Genomic DNA, 17,323 nt, shown 5'->3' on the forward strand with positions numbered 1-17,323 from the left:
ATTTTATGCCTGAATCTGCCTACATTGACAACAAAACTTCAAAACCCCCTTCCCACATACTGTTTATGTGAGAGTTTTCTCCTTCTTTGGACTGAACTAGTAAAAGGGATTAAAGAATTTAAACAAATGTATCACTGAAAAGCACAAGAGGAAAGTCTTCGTGGGACTGACAAAAACCAGAACACCACATTGCCTGGTTGAGAAAGAAAATATATAAATCTGTGTAGAGTGCAAGCAGTAATTTCTTTGTCTAGGCTTCAGATATCTTTTCCACAATCAGGGCTCAGGGTGCCATCCATTTCTGTGAGAAAGCCTCGGCCCACCAGCGAAAGAGAGCACTTCTTACAATTAAGGGAATCGTTGTGCCACTGCCGTTCCTCAGAAGAGATGTACTTGGAGCCTCCGAGTCCACCGACAGGATTGGTGCACCCGGCACACTTCTTGGCATACAAGTCACAGGAGCAATAGGTGAACTCCTCTTGGGACGTGAAACGCTGCCAGACAGCTGCTTCTCGTGGGCCGTGCATACGAAGCACTCCTTGTGCCCGGGCTGCTTTCGTGTCTCCGCCGGTGGTGACGGGCTTTTTGCACCGAACACACTGCATGGCATATTGTTCCTCACAGCAGGGCACACAGAAATTCTGGTTGTCTTTAGGGACGAAGCTCCGGGTTGCGCTTGGCTGTTGGCAGCGACGCAGGTGCAGCCCGTCCAACGCCACCTGCTGCCCCGGAGCTGGCGCGTCCCTGGTGTGATCGTCTTCCTGCGCTCGCGGCACTGGGACCAGTCCTCGCTGGAAGAGCCTTACCCCGCAGCGCAGCTGGTCCTCCTCGGCAGCCAGGGGCTTGTCCACCAGCGAGCTCGTGCACGGGAGCCGTGGACACAGGTCTCGTCCAGCGCCGGGCTCCTAAGGCGAGTCCTTGCAGTCACAGCCGATGGGCTGGGCGCCCTCCCCGCAGGTGCTGGCGAGGAGGGTCTCGAACCCTCGACGCAGCGGGGATCTCCTCCCTCAAAATCTGCTTCTTGCCAAGGAGAGAGTCGCTGTGCCGGTGGCAGTCAGAGCGCGCAGTCGTTCTGGCACCGGCTTCTCAACAGCCGCGTGGCGGGCCGGGGTCTGCCGGGGCCGGGCTGGCGGGGACGGTTCCGGGCGGCGCGCGGGGGGGCGGCGCGCGTGGGGGGGGCGGCGCGCGGGGGGGGGGGCGGCCGTCTCATCCACCGCTGCGGGGCCGGGGTGGACAGCGACGCGGCCCCCGCGGAGCCCCCGCCCGGCCATCCGACCACATTGGGAGACCGGGGGGCGCGCTCCGGCTCTCGGGAGCCTGCACCCTGCGCAGCGCCGGGCGAGCGGGTCGAATGGACTTTTATAAAATTTTCATCCAAAATGTCAGAGTATACAGTATATACTATCCCTCATGGAACATTCCTCAAGATGAGCTATAACCTGTCCCAAAAATCACATATAGACAATTAAGAAAAATCGTACAAAATATGTTCTCACACAAAAATTAAATAAAATAAAAAAGAATAGCTGGGAAATCTCCAAAATACATGGAGATTAAACAAAACAGAAATTAAACATATAGTTCATAAAAGAAACCTCACAAAAATTTTCAAAACATTTTGAACGGAATGAAAATGAAAGTAATATTATGAAATGTTTGTGAACTAACGGAACAATTCTTAGGCTTAAATTAATAACATTGGAAACATATATTAGGAAGAAAGGAATAATTAAAATCAATATTCCATTCACATATTAACACAGGAGAGTAATTTAAGATATGTACAAAGAAAATGAATAAGAAATCAAAATTACAATAGAAATAAATGAAATAAATCAGGAAATCAACAGATAAAATTTATAAAATGTAAAGCTCTCTCTTTGGGAAAAAGAAAAACACCCACCTGAAATCATTTCACTGGAGAGTTATGCCAAATATTTAATGTGTTTCTATACACAAGCAATGATAATCTTAACAAGAAATCAAGAAAAAGTTCTTTTAAATAGGAGGTACTTTTAATCAAGTATCCAGGAAAAAATTAAACAAGGATGAAAAATAATGGTACACAGAAAACTACAAACAAGTTTTACATGAAATCAAAGAAGACTTAAATAAGTGGAAGGACATTCCATTTCAAGGATTGGAAGACTAAATAGAGTAAAGATGTCAATACTGCCCAAAGAAATTTGTAGATTTAATGCAAACCTAATGAAAATTAAAAGAACTTTATTTGCATAAATGGAAAAGAAAATCATCAAAAATTATATGGAACAGTAAGGGACACCAAATAGAAAAAGGCCACCTCGAAAAAAGAAGAATGATGTTGGAAGTCTCATACTTTCCAATCTTAAAACTTAACTACAAAGTAACAGTAATCAAAACAGCATGGTACTAGCACAAGAATAGACATACAGATCAATCAAATAGAATGGTGAGTTCAGAAATCAACTCTCAGGATTTTGTCCAGGTGATTTTTGTTAAGGTGGCAGTACACACTCAATTGGGAAAGAATTAACTTTTTGAAAGTTATTGATGGGAAAACTGGATCCCCATTAAAAAAAGGGCACTTACCTCACTACATATACAAAATCAACTTGAAGTGGATCAAATACCTAACATAAGAGCTGTAACTATCACACTCCTAGAAGAATAATTAACAAAGCATCTTCACGACTTTGAGCTAGGTAATGGTTTCTTGAATTCTACACCCAAATCACAAGCAAGAAAAGAAAAAAATAGGTAAATGGAACATGATAAAAATAAATAAATAAATAAATCTGTTCCTCAAAGGACTTTACCATGAATGTAAAGTGACAGCCTAAACAATGAGAGAAAATAACTGCAAATCTTATATCTATAAAGGTTTTACATCCAGTGAATGTGAAGAAATTGTGCAATTCTGCTGCACTAAGTCAGCAATCAGTTGCCCTAAGTGAAGGCAATGCAGAACTTACAGAAATAAAGGACAAAGAGAAACACCAGAGAGGAACCAAGGATGGAACCAAGGGGCTCACAGCTTCAGGAACTGAGAGCCGCGGCCCTAGTTTCTGCATCATAGTTGTTAGGAACTCCAAAGCAGCTGTTCCTCGTCAGCATGGCAACATTTACAATAATTGGGGACAAGTGCAACAAATAGGGAACATGTAAGCCAGTTTCCCACAACACAACTCCACAACAAAAAGACAAGCAACACAATCAATATATGGGCAAAAGACATGAATGGGCATCACTCTAAATAAGATACACGAATTGCCAGAAAGTACATGAAAATATTTTTTTAATTATGCTTTTCTTCTCACCATATCACCCCGTCAAAAATTTTCCTTCTGGGCAATGACGTAGAGTTTCGTAATTCAGAATCAGTGTACTTATATCTTGGTATTTGTAAATAGTTTTTAGTTCTTTTACAAAGAATACTAGTATATCTTTTCTATATTTCTAATAATAGCATTAAGTAATTTCATGGCTATGTAGATGTGTAATGAAATAATATTAATAATGCAGAATCACAAAAACTCTTAAACATGTTGACAACAAAATACAATGCAGAACCAGCAAGATGGTGGCAGAATAAGGAGCTCTTAGAGTCAGCTTGTGCTACAGGGCAGTTAGTAATTAGAGCTATCAAAAGCACCTGTTTGGGGGCTCCAGGAGACCAGAAGAATATCCTACAACATTCTTGAAAGAACGGAAGGAGGACACTGTCCATATGCAAACAAGATTCCTAAGTAGAGCACTCAATGCCACAGAAGCTGGTGCCCATCCTACACTGGCAGAACAAGCCACCTTGGGAGCTATTCTGTGACTTGAGTTGGAACCTCCATTTCCCCAAAACAAAGGATGAAAAGATGGCCACTGGCATCAGCTTCTGATTAGTAAATTCAGCTGTCTAAAGTATAACTCTAAGAACAACTAAAGTTTGGAACTGCCCAAGTCAGAAAGAAGGCAGTAGTTGCCATTTTGACCCTATCCCCAGCATGAGGGGAAGCAGGGTTGACTGAAAATCACATTGACATAGAGACCAGCTTCTTTCTACCCAGGTCAGACTTCAGGCCTAGCCTAGGCTTTATCTCAATCTCTGGCAGGACCTACATCAACAACTCTGGGTAACTGCAGGTACATTCAGCTGGCATAAACTGAATAGTAAGAATTCTACCAGGACAACCGTCATCATTTTGGACTTGGACAGAATAGACTGCTGTCCACACTTGCAGCTTCATCCCTGCCCCAGGAGTCTGGTGAGTAAAGACATGGCCACTCAATGCAAACATACAAAATAACAGATGAAGAAAAAATAGAAAAAATAAGAGCTTAGGGAACTAAACAACAGCAAAAGATATGCAAACATATATGTCATTGGTATTCCAGGAGACGAGAAAGGAAAAGGGGCAAAAGGAATATTTGAAGAAATAATGTTAGAAAATCCACCCCCAACCCTGAAGGACATAAATGTCTGTGTCCAAAAAAGCCCAATGTATTCCCATCTAAATAAATCTGAATAGAAAAACTCTGAGACACATACTAATCAGAATGTCAAATGCCAAAGATTAAGAGAAAATTCTGAGAGCAGCAAGAGAAAAAAAATGCATAACATGTAAGGAATATGATTGAGTGTTGATTTCTCATCAGAAACCATGGAGGCAAAAAGGCAGTGGTATGATATTTATAAGAGGCTGCAAGTGAAAAACTTCCAGCCAAGAATCTTGTATCTAGCAAAATTGTCTTTTAAAAATAAGGGCTAGTTTAGAATATTCACAGATAAATGGAAATTGAGAGTTTTTGACAGAGACTGGTCTTGCAGGAAATACTAAAGGGAGTGCTACAGTCTGTAAAGAAAAGGCAGTAGGGAGAAATGTGGAAGAGGGTCTATAAATGAAGATTATGTTAAAGTAAATAAAAGTCTCAAAAGAGTGGTGAAAATAAAATATGACAGATAAAACCCAAAGGTCAAAAAGGATGATACAAGAACTGCCTATAAATTCAATAAATTGAATAAGTTAATATTCAATGAATATTAATGAATTAAACTCCCCAATTAAAATACACAGACTGGTAAAATGGATAAGGAAATATAAGCCATCTACATGCTGTCTGTAAGAGATTCACTTTATTTTTGTGTGTGTGTGGTTTTTTTTAATTTTTATTCATTTTTTAAAAATATTACATTCAAAAAATATGAGGTCCCATTCAACCCCACCACCCCCACCCCTCACTCCCCCCACAGCAACACTCTCTCCCATCATCATGACACATCCATTTCATTTGGTAAGTACATCTCTGGGCATCGCTGCACCTATGGTCAATGGTCCACATCATAGCCCATATTCTCCACGTTCCATCCAGTGGGCCCTGGGGGGATCTACAATGTCCCGTAATTGTCCGTGAAGCACCACCCAGGACAACTCCAAGTCCCGAAAACACCTCCACATCTCATCTCTTCCTCCCATTCCCCGCACCCAGCAACCACCATGGCCACTTTTCCCACACCAATGCCACATTTTCTCTGTGGACATTGGATTGGTTGTGTCCATTGCACTTCTATGTCAAGAGGGGGCTTAGATTCCACATGTATACTGCATGCAATCCCCCTGCTTTCAGTTGTAGGCACTCTAGGCTCCATGGTGTGGTGGTTGACATTCTTCAACTCCATGTTAGCTGAGTGGGGTAAGTCCAGTAAACCACAGTGTAGGAGCTGAAGTCTATTGAGGCTCAGGGCCTGGCTATCATATTGTCAGTCCAGAGATTCAAATCCCCTAGATATATCTTAAACCCCAGCACCAACTACAATTCCAGTAAAGTAGCATGAAAGTCTTGTGAAAAGAGATCCCATCTGAGTCCAGTTCCATCACACAGAAACACCAGCTCCAAAGAAGGGCCAATTGACATGGCAGTGAACCCCATCTGCCATGACCATAGAACCCGTGGGAAGAGACTCATTTTAGAACCAAGGATACCAACAGATTGAAAGTGAAATCCAGTTCACATTTAGAACATTTATTCTCTAATGCCTGCATAGATTATTTTAATCAACATTTATAGTGGAAATATTATAAAACCTTGAGATACTTAGGTAAGTATGGAGATCACCACCATAAATTAAAGTTTATAGTCTAATCATACAACTAAACAAAATGATTACCATTGCTCTTTAAGTGAACCTAACTCTGGCTCAGAAAGCAATGGAAAATTGTCAAATAATTATTGTATATGTTATAAATAGTTACTTTAATTTTGTAGACAGAAACAAAGCAACTCATACCAGACATGATCCTACATGGCCCAGAAAATATGAAAATTTGTGAATGGTACTTAGAAATGTCAGCAAGAAGTTTATACTATTTGATTATGACACAGTGTATATCTGAAATATTTAGTAATAATGATTATGATGATTATGATTATAATGATAAGGAAAAAGAAAGGGAAGGAGACAAAGAGAAGAAAGGATGAGGGAAATAGCATTTTACACACAGTACCTACCACAACAAAGCACCATGCCTGTAACTTTCATGGAGCAACAATTTTAAATTCTACAAAATAAAGGCCTAAGGTTAATGTGAAATTAATTCTATTACCTTATAATGAGATAATTAAAATAGGGACATCATGAACCTATTATGTCTCAATAGATACTCAGTAACTCTTTAAATCATAGAATGGCCAAATATGTTCCATTACTATACATGAAACTAAAGCAACCACTTTGAAAGCTGGATTCTTTAAGACAAAAGTATTCTGGAAGTGGTTAGATAAGGAGTTTGCTTATGCAGAATTAAATTGGTGACATAGGATATTTCCCTTCATGTTAACCACACTCAATTTTATAGCTACAAGAATTCTCTAAATTTACATGAGAATTTACAAATTCCCACAAGATATTTGCAGATTAGAAAGGTTAAATCATGTCATGGTATCATTTGTATCTAGCAGTGCTATTGTATGAGTATGACAGGGGTTGAAAGGGAAAGTGTAAGATCATGTATATTACTAGAAGGAAAGCTGAAAACTCTAACATTGTACTGTATATGATGTACATGAATATGGGTGATGTAGCGTATATAGGACTGTTTTTACAAAATGTAAATACAAACATATACATATGTATATCATTATGTCATACCATAAAACTTGTGTTAATACCACAATGCTGATGAATGAAACAACTTATGTACAAATTTGTAATGAGAAGTCCAGTAAAATCTGTTTAGGAGTTAAAATCCCAATGATTGGATACACCACTCTTTATTACATAGAGTATTGACTGTATTAGTCAGCCAAAGGAGTGCTGATGCAAAATACCAGAACTCTGTTGGCTTTAATAAAGGATATTCATTTTGGGTAGAAACATACAAGTTACAAGGCCATAAAGCATAAGTTACTTCCCTCACTGAAGTCTGTTGCCACATACTGGAGCATCTTGGCTGCCAATGTCTACAGGGCTTCAGGTTTCCTGGGGTCCTTTCTTCCCAGGGCTCTTTTCTCTCTGGCTCAGGTGCTCTGCTTTCTCCACAAAGCCAGCTGTAGACTATCAGGTGAACAGCTCGTCTCTCTTCTTGGGACTTCTGCCATGTCTGATGGAGCTTTCTCTCTTTCCTTACATATCTTCTTCTCTATGTGTTAACTTTCCTGAGCTCCAACATTAAAACTCCAAACTCAGTTCTCTGCCATGTCTTCTCTGTGAGTCCCCTACTGACATAGCCCAATCAAAGCCTTAATCATTTTATCAAGTTAGAGCAAAACCTCTAAATCCAGTATCTATTTTTGGAATTCATAAACAATATTAAACTGCTACATTGACCAATATAACTGAGTTATTTATAGACTTTGCAAAATACTATCGTGGAACAATTAGCAAAAACATTAAAATATGAATGGTAGGGTGGTATTGGTACTATACCATGATGTAAGTGGGATCATCACACTAATTTAACAGAACTAGACAATTGGGAGAATGTTACTTTAGATTATTGGGTACCTCATAATAATTTAGAACTTCGGAAACCACAGCAAATGCCTAATACAGCATAATCAGCATTGCCAGGATTAGTGAGAGAGTACCATGTCTTTTAAAGATGAGTTACAGACTAAACTGTTAAGGATAAGCTTTTGAAAAAATGCAATAGCTGAAAATTCCATAACCTCATTTACTAGATAACTTTACACCTTTACCTAAAAGATATACATAGGGGCACAGTTCACAATGAGGATACATTGACCAAAATCAGATCTCTGAAAACATGATATGATATTATATTATAAATCTTAAAGCCCTATGAAAATTTTCCAAAAGGATCTATGAACTCTATCCCTTAACTTTAATATAATAGGTGAATTATGTAAATACAAAGGATCCATAAAGAATAAGGATTATTATAAAGACTTTTACCATTAGTGGTATACTGTAGGTTATAAGATTATACCAATTAATTCAACTCCTGGAATTGGGAAACCTAGCTACCCACAAAAGGCATATGTCATAATTGGCCCTGCTATAATAGCATATACCCAATGCTCTTATAAAAGAGAAGTTAGTGTGAGAGTATCAATATGTGGTAAATACTTTTAAAAATCGTGTATTTATGGATTTACCATTTAAGCAGAATTATAGACAGAAAATATTTGCTGTTCCTATAGAAATTAGTGGGAGGATTAATAGGAACCTTGATCATATAGGACCAGATAGAGGAAATTAAAGTTGGAATAATTTAACAAACACAACAAATTTCAGTGCCCAAGCCATGGCAGTTCTCTCCATTTAGGACTTCCCATTAAAAATATGCATGAAATTATGGATGACTTTCAGAAAAATAGAAGAAATTAGAGGAACCATTGGACATTATTATTTTTAGAGATCTATTTATTCCCCTCCCCCCCATTGTCTGCTCTCATTCTCTTGTACCACCTCAGCTCCCCAATCTACTGAATCTCTTATTATCTCTCCTCTGAATCTCTTTTGTTGAGTCATCATGTGGTGCCAGCTCTCTGCAGGGCCAGCAGTCCTGCACGGGGCAGCACTCCTGTGGAGGGCAGTACTCCACGCAGGCCAGCACTACGCATGGGCCAGCTCACCACATGACCCAGCTTGCCTTCACCAGGAGGCCCTGGCCATCAAACCGTGGACCTCCTATATGGTAGGTGGGAGCCCAATTGCTTGAGCCACATCCACTTCCTGGAATCATTGGACACTTTAAAAGCAGAAGTAGGTCAAATGAATTTTAACACTCAATAATCTTGAAAAATAACACTAGAAAAAAACAGTGTAACCTACATCAATGAAAGCTACAGGATATAAAGGATAATTTAAGACTAGCGCTCATAACAGGTAGATATTGGCATCAAATATCATCAAAAATATGACTCGATCCAAATTAGATTTGATTTGTGATAATGGAGGTAATTACCTAGCCACATATGAAATGCAAATAGCAGAAATATAGAAATCAGGATATTCCACTATAACAATACTCCAATTTTGAATAGGAGTGATAATGTTTAGGGACAATCAAACCTCCACAGAAACAGAAAGTGTATTGACATCAGCACAGAGTACAGGAGAGTGGACATTAGGCATTTACATAATCCCCAGCTACACAGGGATATCAGAAGTAAGCATACTTTATAGTTTTAGCTAACATGTAAGAGAAACTACTAGTATATAATCCAGATAATTAGACTATGGTGATATGTTCTAAAAATGAAAGAAATGCAATTTACTGGAATAAAGGAAGTGACGAGGAATTTCACCTCCAAGTTTTTGTCAAATTTCAACAAATAAATATTACAATTAATGGAAACATCATTATTTTCACTTTATAAAATATAAAGGAACTCAAAGATGAACAATGAGGTATATAGTACTACTTAGAAGTATTTAATTTTCATTAATATAAATAAAATATTGGCAAAATATGATTAGGCAAAACACTTGGAAAAAGAGGCAAAAAAAAAACATGAGATGCATTTCCCAGTAATAATAACTGCACTCAGTGCTGTCTGTATGGCAGCAGAAAAAGAACATTACAGCATGCCATGAGCCCTTGCATGTCTACTTTGTCATAAAAATGATATTTATTTGGAAAAAACAAGGTAGCATGTACGAATGGTTTAACAAATTAAAATTCCAGTCATTTGGGGAATGGATTTTTGAACATGTTAAAGAAATTGTGGAAGCTATTATATTGATTGGATTAAGAATTGCAGGGGAAGCAGACTTGGCCCAGTGGTTAGGGCGTCTGTCTACCACATGGGAGGTCAAACCCCGGGCCTACGTGACCCTTGTGGAGCCGGCCCATGCGCAGTGCTGATGCGCGCAAGGAGTGCCCTGCCACCCAGGGGTGTCTCCCACGTAGGGGAGCCCCACGCGCAAGGAGTGCGCCCCATAAGGAGAGCCGCCCAGCACAAAAGAAAGTGCAGCCTGCCCAGGAATGGCACCGCACACACAGAGAGCTGACACAAGATGACACAACAACAAAAAAAGAAACACAGATTCCTGTGCCGCTGACAACAGAAGGGACAAAGAAGAAGACGCAGCAAATAGACACAGAGAACAACGGGGGGGGGGGGGGGGAAGGAGAGAGAAATAAATAAATAAATAAATAAATAAATAAATCTTAAAAAAAAAAAAGAATTGTAGTATTAAAATTGCTTATGAAAAGTGGGGGTTAAAACATTGTGATCCATGATCAAAGAGTGAATGCTGTGTATTGAAATGGTATTAATGATCTTAAATTAAAAAAAAAAAAACAACTTGCAAACATATTGATGGCAAAAAAAGAACACAAGCCAATTGAGAAAAGCATCATAATATTGTTAACATGTTGAATACAAATAGAATGTAAACAGTTTAAGACAAACACGTTTTTGTAATTAGTGATAACCAGACATTTGCAATCAGATAGACTGGCTTAATGGCAGCGAGTTGGGCATTTCTTATAAAAACCAGTGAACTACAATGTGGACCACTGTCCATGTGCTGCAGCGGTGCTCCAGAATGTACTCGCCAGGTGCAGTGGATGTGCCACAATGATGGAAGAGTTTGTTGATGTGGGAGGGGTGGCGTGGGTGGGGTGGGGGTTATATGGGGACCTCGTATTTTTTGAATATAACATTTAAAAGAAAATAAAGAAAAAAATGAAAAAAACAAAAAAACAAAAAACATCCCAGTGAAGATGCTGTTTCCAGGAGATCAGGGTGAGGCAGATAGAGGCACACCCAATAACTCTATTTCCCCACTGCAAAGGCCACCTTGTGAGATTTCTTTGCCATTCTCGGTGATATTCTGCAGTCAGACCCATGCCTGCAGCCTTTGGCTTTATATTTTCCAGTAATGCCGTGTCAGAACTGCTTTCTAGTTAAAAGTTCTTGGGACAAGGGACTTTAACGACCCTAATATGTTCGACCTTTAAATGTAGTGTGTGCCGATTTGGTTTGTGCGTTGTCCATGTCGGAAGCTACAATTAAGTGGGCAAATTATTGGCCTCGAACTTTCAAACTGTGTAGTTATGCGGGGCCTACGTTGAGAAGCTAGGTTTATTTTCATTTTCAATCCGCTTTTGGTTTGTTGCAACAACTACATTTACCCAGGCATATGCAGTTGAAATTACTGAATTTGTCTCATGTTCTCTGAAAAATTAAAATAATGAAAATAATAGGGAACACACAGTTCCTGAGAGAAATGGCTATTACATGTATGTTGGGTGAGTTTTTATTAAAAACTCCTCTATTTAAATGTTATTATTCAAGATATGGCTTTTGAATACCTACCACTAAAACTTCTCAGCTTTCATCCAAATTATCTTCTGTTCTTTTCCTCCTGAAAGCATTTTCTAATATTTCAGAATTCTAAATTGGTAAATCTTTTCAGTTTGGAAATATTAGTAATTGTATATTAGGAGGAAATAATGCCTTCTTAATAAACTTCATTGGAGAAAAATCTTTGGGGTCTTGTGTTTTTTTCAAGTTAAGTCCATTTAAGATTTCATAATTGAACAACATCAATTTTGAAAGTATCATGACTGAATTTTAAAATGAAATGCTGCTGTGCTACATAATCTGTCCTAACATGGGAGGATATCTACATCTCCCAAATAATCATAATTCAATGTAAAAAATGATTGTTTATTCAGTATTTCCATTAAAAGATTAAATACTTGTAAGAATAGTATCAACAATAATATTTACTTTATAAGTGTAACAAAATTTGACTTTTAGCTACCTTTTATTCTTTATCCACACCTTTAAGTTATTGTTTCACCTTATATTGCTCACACCTATAGTATCCTTCAAATCGGTGCTCACCAAATATTTTCTCACTAAGTGTGAAGCAGAGCCTATTTTATGAAAGCTGTGTAACAGACACAAAATCTGATATTTGCCATACTTGTTCTGATGACTGCACTCTACTATAAGTGAAACCAATTCATATATATCATCTCTACCTGGAAGGACTTGTGCCCTCCGTCATTTAGTGGGCCTACTAGCGAGAGGGAGCCCTGCCCAATGACTTCTTAATTTTGAACTAGTAAAACCCACTTTGGGATTCTAACCTCTAAAGATGGAAGTTAATAAACTTGCATTCTTTTAAGCCACTAGTTGTGAGGTTATTGGTTAAAGCAGCAATAGGAAAATAATATATGTTAATTACTAAAGGAAGTGTGTTAAATGTGCCCCAATCATGACTATTTCTTTAATTTTGCTTGTGATTGCCTCACGAGTTTAGAATTATTTAGAATTAATGAAATATTCATCATTAAATGATGTATAACTTAAAGTGATATTTATGATGTCTATTTTGTCTGGTTTATTTTGGTTAACATTTTCCATGTTTATGGTTTTCATTTTATTAAATATTCTCTACCTTTATATTCTAGATAAATCTGTATTAATGACACAGGGATATAATTGTTTAATTAAGTTCACCTATCTTTTGCAAGAGAGGTGTTATTTAGTTTATAGTTGTAAATATTGGTAGTCTTTGTTTATTTCTAGAATTAAAAATGAATTTGTTTTCAGAGAAAAAGTTTAAAAATTAGTAAAGTACCTCTTAAGAATGGGGGCCTATAAATGATGTGGATCAATTTTAGGATCAAAGCTCTGAAAATATATCTATTTCAGGCTATCTAAAAATTTTATAATATAGAAGAAATATGTTATTTAAATTGATCATTGTTCTCTGTGTATACAGATAAATTTTGTTTTAAATGTGTTTTTATATATTATACATTTGCAATATAGTTTTGAAATTGTTTGATTTTACCTCTATGGCGGAGGTGGAAATGATGTAGATAATATAGATTTCTTAGAACAATCTTATTTTAACCAAAAATTTTAGTGTGGATAAATTATCAGAAGGTTGAAATAATTCTTACCATATATAATTAAGAGTAAATATTTATTTTCAAATTAAGCTCAAGATGAAGTTTTAAATTCATTTCTATTACCAAGTCATGAATTTATGTATATGTATATACATATATATATATGTGTATATATATATATAAAATAATATATATATATATCAGTACATGTAAAAAAAGTGAGTTTCTTGTTCGTTTGACAAAATCTAGTTGTGGAAAAGTACTTTCCTTTGATTTCTTCTTCATGTTTTTTGGGGGGGATAGCTATTAAATTCAACAATGCCAAGTGAAAAGGTATAGTTACATAAGAGGTCAATTTTTATTTAATAAATATTCTAGGGGCAGTCTAAAAAATTTAGATATATATCCAAGAAAATTCCAGAAAATTTTCATGTTAACTCCCTTAGCACATTGATTTCATAATTTTGAGAAGGAGCGAGAATGTCTAGTGAAGAAAATTGTACATGCTCATTTAAAAAACAGTTATTTTAAAGGGCTTTTTAAAATGGTTTACTTTTCTATAGTCCAACTATCTAAATCTACATTAATAATTAGGACTGATGGTACCTTTTTAGAGAATGTACTTAAGATTAAGGAAAAGTTTATCCAGGTGTTTTACAAGCAACTGATATTAAAATATCTAAGTAAGCGAGATTTATTGACCAAATATAAACACCCCAAATCTATCAGGTGTTTATTTTACTTTTCAATTAGACGGATTTATTTAGACACTGTTGTGGAAGGTACTTTACAATAAGATCTTTTTACTGTATTCTCTCTTCTCGATGGTACATATTCTTAAGAGCTATTTTCATTTCTTTGTTCCTCAGAGAGTAGATGATGGGGTTCAAAGTGGGTGTGATAACAGAATAAAATATAGCAGCCAGACGTCCTTGGATAGGAGAATAGTTGGAAGTAGGTTTCAGGTACATGGAACCCGCAGATCCATAAAACAAAAGAACAGTGGTCAGGTGAGAAGAGCAAGTTGAGAAGGCTTTCCAGCGGCCCCGCACACGATGAATCTTGGTGATGGTAGAGATGATATAGGTGTAAGAGAGTAGGATAAGAACAAGGGCTCCCAGGAGGATGCAGCTGCTGTATATAAAACTCATTTTTTCATTTGCACTATAGTCAGTACAAGAGAGCCTCATGATTGGAGGGTTGTCACAGAAAAAGTGATCAATGACACCAGATCCACAGAAGGGGAGGGAGAAGGTGTTGATGGCATGGAAAATGGAGTAGAGGAAACCACATATCCAGGCAGTGGAAACAAGCTTCCAGCAGAGGTTCCTGCTCATTATGACACAGTAGAGCAGGGGCCTATAGATGGCCATGGAGCAGTCATAGGCCATGGCTGTGAACAGGAAACACTCAGTGGCACCCAGGGTAAAAAATAGGTAGAGTTGGGCAACACATTCTGTGAAGGAAATATCTTTGGAGCCCAAGATTCCATTGACAATTGCCTTGGGCATGGTGACTGAGGTATAGCATATATCCAAGAAGGACAAGTTCTTCAGGAAGAAATACATGGGTGAGTGGAGTCGGCCATCTTTGCTAGTCACCATGATGATAGAGATATTCCCAAAGAGTCCAAAGATATAAATAGTCATGAAAACACCTATGCTGAGAGTGTTCAGGGTGGGAATGTCTGAGAAACCCTGTAGGATAAATTGTGCCACTGTGCTCTGGTTGGTCATCTAAATGGCATAGAAAAATTGAAAACAAAACAAGAACAGACATATTCAGATTAGATAACTTAACATAAAAATCTTAATGCTGACAACACTTGGGGTCTCTAGATTTTTCTGCAGAAAAAGTTTGTTCTTGGATTTCATATACATCTTTAAATAGAAATAGTGATTTTGCAATGGAGAAAAGAGTCTAGCCCATATTTTAACACCCAATATAAAACTTGTGTGAGAACAATAGAATCAATAGCTCTACTTGCATTAACATTAGTAAAAAGGTAACAGTTGTTGAGCTTATTTTGCATGTGGGGCAATGTTCAAACAATACAGAGGGAAAATTTTATCTTGTCATCATAAAGAGTTTATAGTGTAGTTACTATATCCTGCCAAAATTTTTGCATAACAAATTCCGTTTAGGGATATTTGAGTAAGTTGCTCAAGATTGTAACATGAAAATTTACCGAGCTGGTTTACAATCTAAGATAGGCCGTGTTTATAATACACTGTTAAATTCTCTCCCTTAGGCAGTCAAGCAAAAAGCAAATCCTTCTGAGAGAATAAACAGTTACTGGATATATTTACATCTTTAAAAGCAGCTACATAAATATATTCCAGATTAGATAACTGTTTATTGGGAAGACTAAAGCACATAAACCATTGTTAGACTAGCACACATCATTTATTTTTCTTCCTTATATAATGTAAGATGACATTGGCCTACTTTCTACTCACTCATTGGGTTCATTCTTCCGAATGCAATTCTTTGTTGGTCTGTTTATTACCACTATTCATCCCCCCATAAATTATGGCACTGTAAGAACTTGACTTAAAATTCCACCATATCTAGCTTTAAATAAATGGAGAAATCATATGATAAAAAGTCAGGTATTAAGCAGTTGTCAGGGTAACATGGAGTTTCTAGAATGAAGAAAAAGAAAAAAAAGTATATTATTTAAAATTGAGAGTCTTTTTTTATTTTACCTGGACGCAATATTCTGACTGCAAGGAGAGAGAAATGGAATGGAAACATATAGCAGCAAGGTCTTAAATTAAATACAAGATTTTCATCCAAGGAAGTGGGATGCCTGGGAGATATTGGGCAAATTACAGATAAAAAAGGAGCTGCAGAGAAATCAAATAAGACCACTCCAGAATTATGCATATGGGCTGTGCTGAGTTTTGCTGAGTACTATATCACAAAGTCAAAGGAAAATGTCCTTGTAATCATAAAATGACTAATCCCAAAGCTTCAAGATAGAGATTTATTCAAGCCTCTTTCATCTGGAGTGGAAAATCCTCATGATTAAATGATATATTGAGAGCAAACTCCAGTGGGATCACATTTTAGTAATATGAAGTAGTGAATTTGAGCTGTTCTTGGAAGAAAGGATACTTTCTAAGCCAATTTACAAAGCTTAAAATCATGTTGCAGAGACTCTAAATGATCTACAAATCTGTCTGACAAAATAAATCTTAATACTCTTTAAAATAAGACACAAAAATCCAAACACTCAACAGAATAATTTTCAAAGTGCATATTGTTCGGTCACAGAGGAATGGAGATTTCAGCAAGAGCACATTGGAGCATTGGCAGAACAAAAAACAGTGAATACAATCTTAAGTAGGAATAATAGCAGTGCTGAAATTAACAAATAAGGTACTTAAATACCTTCTTTAATTATATTCAAGTATTTAAAGAAAATCATGACCATAGTGAGGAAAAAATACAACTTATTTAGAAGAATAAAAATTTATTGACATGAAACATCAGGTGGCAAATGCATATTAGACACTTCAAATTGAAAGTCTTTTTCTAAATATGATAAAAACTATGAAACGAGACCTATCAACTCAAAAATGTCTTACTGCAAATTAGAGATGTGCATACACACAACACAGCAAGCAGAATACATGATAAACAAAGTGTTATAAAGAAATAAAATTTAGAATAATTCAGAAGTAAAAGTCAAATTATATAAATACGTACATAAATTACTATGAAAGCCAAAGTCTCATAACTTTACAAGCCTGAAGGCAATTGGCATCATAAAAATTATTAAAAACAAAATGTAAGCAAACAAAACAAAGTCTATCAATATGTATATCCATATCCTGTAAAAATATTTTTTATAATAAAGGAATATTTTTTTTCCGGCAAACAAATTTTGCTTCCTCATTTAAAAATTAAAACACAATTGTCTATTTAAAGTGAAATTATTAATAATGTTTTGGATTTTGTATATATGGAAAAATTAAATGTGACAAATAGGACAAAGGTTA

General features: G+C 36.9%; 1 pseudogene; it reads right to left on the reverse strand.

The window, feature by feature from the left end:
• Positions 1-257: 257 nt before the first annotated feature.
• On the reverse strand, positions 258-6,266 carry LOC101442551 (four and a half LIM domains protein 2 pseudogene; annotated as a pseudogene).
• Between the last annotated feature and the right edge of the window lie 11,057 nt (positions 6,267-17,323).

Source organism: Dasypus novemcinctus, chromosome 28, assembly GCF_030445035.2.
Source record: "Dasypus novemcinctus isolate mDasNov1 chromosome 28, mDasNov1.1.hap2, whole genome shotgun sequence".
In the NCBI taxonomy this organism is placed as follows: domain Eukaryota; kingdom Metazoa; phylum Chordata; class Mammalia; order Cingulata; family Dasypodidae; genus Dasypus; species Dasypus novemcinctus.